General features: G+C 41.9%; 1 protein-coding gene across 2 annotated transcripts in view; it reads right to left on the bottom strand.

Moving 5' to 3' along the window:
* Window positions 1–2,770: 2,770 nt before the first annotated feature.
* Window positions 2,771–3,680, bottom strand: part of LOC112229909 (dyslexia-associated protein KIAA0319-like protein) — a 27,629-nt gene continuing 26,719 nt past the window's right edge. For both annotated transcript variants that reach the window (XM_042310016.1, XM_042310017.1), the window contains exon 22: window positions 2,771–3,680. This exon is cut by the window's right edge and continues 919 nt beyond it. The gene's annotated coding sequence lies outside the window, so the exon portion shown is untranslated.

The raw sequence follows: 3,680 nt of genomic DNA, 5'->3' as shown, positions 1-3,680 counted from the left end.
CATTCCTTTCCCTTATAAGGAGAAGAGAGTGAAGATAACTGAAAGACAACACAAAACATCTTTCCTTCCTCTTCTTCTGAAATAAACATTTCCTCCCACTTTCTGGTCTCCGTTATAATTGACAATATCTGTCATTGTTCCAAACCCTGTATGTCCCGATGCCCTATAACTGTGATACATTGCTCATTATAGCATACTGTTAGGGTAGGCCTACTGATGTGACGTCCAAACTCGCTCTACCCCTCAGCCTCACCGCAATTTGACAGTCAGCACAATTTGGGGCCAGTTTTGACTACCTATGTAATGGACGTGGTTCAGTCAACCACACTTGCTTGATTAATGATCTTGCCAGTGAGACCTGAAGGCTTGCTCTAGCTCCCTGGCCAGGAGCAATGCCCAGGATTTATATCAGCGGGCTAACACAGTCTTGTGGTGTACAGACAACCGAGTTCAAACCCAGACGGTCACATTGGTGCTGTGACCTGGATTCAGTCAATTGATGCTGCCGATCACAGGTCGTTGTGGAGAGGAGACCTGCAGAGTGATGACCAACCTTGCCTTTAACCTGAAGAGGTCAGGTCTAAACTCAGAAGGCATTGAGATAATCAGCTTTATTTTGAAATGTTTTTTAAAAATTGGCCAACAGTCTTGTTGAACCCGGATTCAAACCCAGTCAACCAGAAACACACATCCAGTTTACAAATCCCAACTGCCCTTCTCAGCATAGGCTGCCATTAGTAATGGCCATCAAATAGATGTATTCAGTGTCACAGCCAGTCACCTGACAGTGAAAGGCTGCCATTAATGAACTGATTTGCTTTGCGTTAGTATTTTCATGAGTGGCAAGCAATTAGTTAATAAACATTTGTTGCAAGTGGTGTGTGAAATAGTTTAACACAGTGTACCCCTAATTCTCGTCTGAACACGTCTCTGTTGAGTTGCTGTTTCAGATCAGGGGATCGCAACACACAACTGAAATAATGGCAGTGTTTGAGCGCATTAGCCAGTGGTGGGAAAAGTACCCAATTGTCATAATTAACGTAAAGATACCTTAATAGAAAGTTACTCAATTAAAAGTCGGCCAGTAAAATACTACTTGAGTAAGTTTAATAGTATTTGGTTTTAAATATACTTAAGTATCAAAGTAAATGTAATTGCTAAAATATACTAAAAATGAAAAGTACAAATAATTTAAAATTCCTTAAGCAAAGCAGACAGCACCATTTTCTTGTTTTCAAAATGTATGGATAGCCAGAGGCACACAGCCCAACACTCAAACATTATTAAAAAAATATTAAATGTATTAGTGAGTCGCCAGGCCAGAGGCAGTAGGGATGACCATGTGTCGGACGAGGCTGGGCCGACTGTGCGCCGCCCTATGGGACTCCCGATCACGGAGGATGTGATACAACCTGGATGTAGCGAAGTAAAAGTTGTCAAAAATATAAATAGTTGAGTACAGATACACCAAAAAACTACTTAAATTATAATTTAAGTATTTTTACCCCTCTGGCATTAGCGACTACGCAGAATGACTGATCTACAAATCCCCTTGCATCCAAATAACTCATTGTACGTCAGTCAGTCCATCAATCCATTGTGATCAGACTGTGGCATTGATACTCTCAAGCACCAATGTTTGTTAGTCCGTCATTCAATCTCTGATGTGAGTTAGATTTAAAGACTTGCATGCTCTAGAACTTTGGCAGCTACTTAATAATAAAAAAAAATATATATGTAATTCACTAAACCTCTGGATTGAATGTGTCAATTTGGAGTTCCTACATGCATAATCTCTAAGCACAAATTGACACATTCAATCCACTGTTTTACCTTAATTTGCCAAGAAATCCCTAGTTTGAAAGCAAATGTTTTTCTGGAAGCCATTTCCCCAACGTGGACCAGAACCCCTAGCAATTTGAGAACCCCTAGCAGCCTCTCACCATTTGAGTGACAGCTAGCAAGATGTAGCAGAGTAAAGAGCGAGTGAGCAATGTTGTGGTGCACACATCTGCACTTGACAGTACATTTTCGAGGACCACTATTGGCTAGTGAGCACTACCTTCAGAACAACTGGCTAAAAACTATTAGATCATCTCTTTAACTCAATCTCATTACTGACTGGGTATTCAAAGCCGTTAAGTCAACACTTAGTGGCGAGGTGATTAAACAGACTTACACACTGCACCCGGTCTAGTCTATAGAGAGATCAAAGTCAAGCAGACGGAATAACATTAATGAGACCAAAGGCGGCCATCATCTAAGATGGCTTCATCTCATCAATTAGTGTTATGGAGCACTAAAAGGGGAACCACAGTCCGCAATGGTCAGCCATAAAAGAGAATGAAATCTGTAAGTGGCAACAGAATAGATAGCTGTGTAGTAGTGTATGCCATTACAGCAGCGTTTCCCAAACTCAATCCTCAGGACCCTAGGGGGGGGGGCACGTTTTTTGTTTTGGCCTAACACTACACAGCTGATTCAAATGATCAAAGCTTGATGGTCAGTTGATTATTTGAATCAGCCGTGTAGCGCAAAGGGCAAAACCCAAAACCTGCACCCCTTGGGGAAACCCTGTATTACAGTGTTGTTTTCTCAAATGGGTCACAGTTGGTCTCTCCTGAGTCAGAGCACTAAAGACTTTATAGACTTGTTGTGGCTGGAATAAAACCGGATATGTTTAGGGTAGGTCACAAGACTTTTGCAGATGTTTTAGGTTAGCCATAACCTAAGATTTGGGAGTCTTGACAAAAAAAACTTAAAAAAGGTGGACAAATTAAAACATTTGATTTTAATTGACTGATAATCCAGTTTCATCAGGTCTGGTCACATATCGAGGGGAATCCTTCCCAAAACAATATTGTTATTGAACAACTAAATTAACACAGAATCCCTTCATTTTGTTGCTGATCCCCGTCTGCCTTCACAGTGGACTCCATGTCCCAGAATGAACGCTGACAATCTTTTATAAAATGTGCTCGACTAGTGCAACGGAGAAACAGCACGAGAGCTCATTTCACAGAGCGTTCCTCTGATTAGATGGAGGCTTTCCTCTGAGAAACATTCAACAACCAAAACAGTAGCTAAAGTCAGACTGAAGGGTCAGGGTTCACAGTAACCTACAAGCAAAGTGACAACTCCAAATTTGAATGGTGGAGGTACATGCTGGGCAATGTGGTCCCACTCCGAATCTACGGCTGAACTGAAGAAATTCCCAATCAATGTGTGGATCAGCACTTGTTCAGTTAGCCGCCTGTGAGAGCAGTGGAGATACAGACAGAGCCCCGGTGAGCATGAAAAACAAAGTGCATCAGAATCTAAATAAAATTAAAATAAAAAAATCGGTCAAAAGGAATCTTAAAAACAGACAAGATGTTAAGTGGTCTTCCAGGCTCGAGCAGTCGTCTGAGGTGAGTGAGTAGGAAGCGTCGCCCCTTCCTTCCCCATGTGTCATTGGTGTCATCTTCGTCATCATCAACTCCCAGGAACACAGTCATAGGGGTTAGGGGCGTCAATGTTGTGTAGTCCAGTGTGTCATCCAGTGAGTTCATACAGTATGAGGCATGGCTCTGGTAAAACAGCATTTCCCAGGATCCTCTGACTGACCAACATGGCTGACAGCAGCAGTTTCAACTCTCAATGCTGGTTAAGTGTCAAACGAATACATAACCCTTTTCAGA

The sequence above is a fragment of the Oncorhynchus tshawytscha genome, linkage group LG31, assembly GCF_018296145.1.
Source record: "Oncorhynchus tshawytscha isolate Ot180627B linkage group LG31, Otsh_v2.0, whole genome shotgun sequence".
NCBI classification, from domain to species: Eukaryota; Metazoa; Chordata; class Actinopteri; order Salmoniformes; family Salmonidae; genus Oncorhynchus; species Oncorhynchus tshawytscha.
The sequence above is the reverse complement of the archived record's forward strand: the minus strand, read 5'-3'. Positions and strand labels throughout refer to the sequence as shown.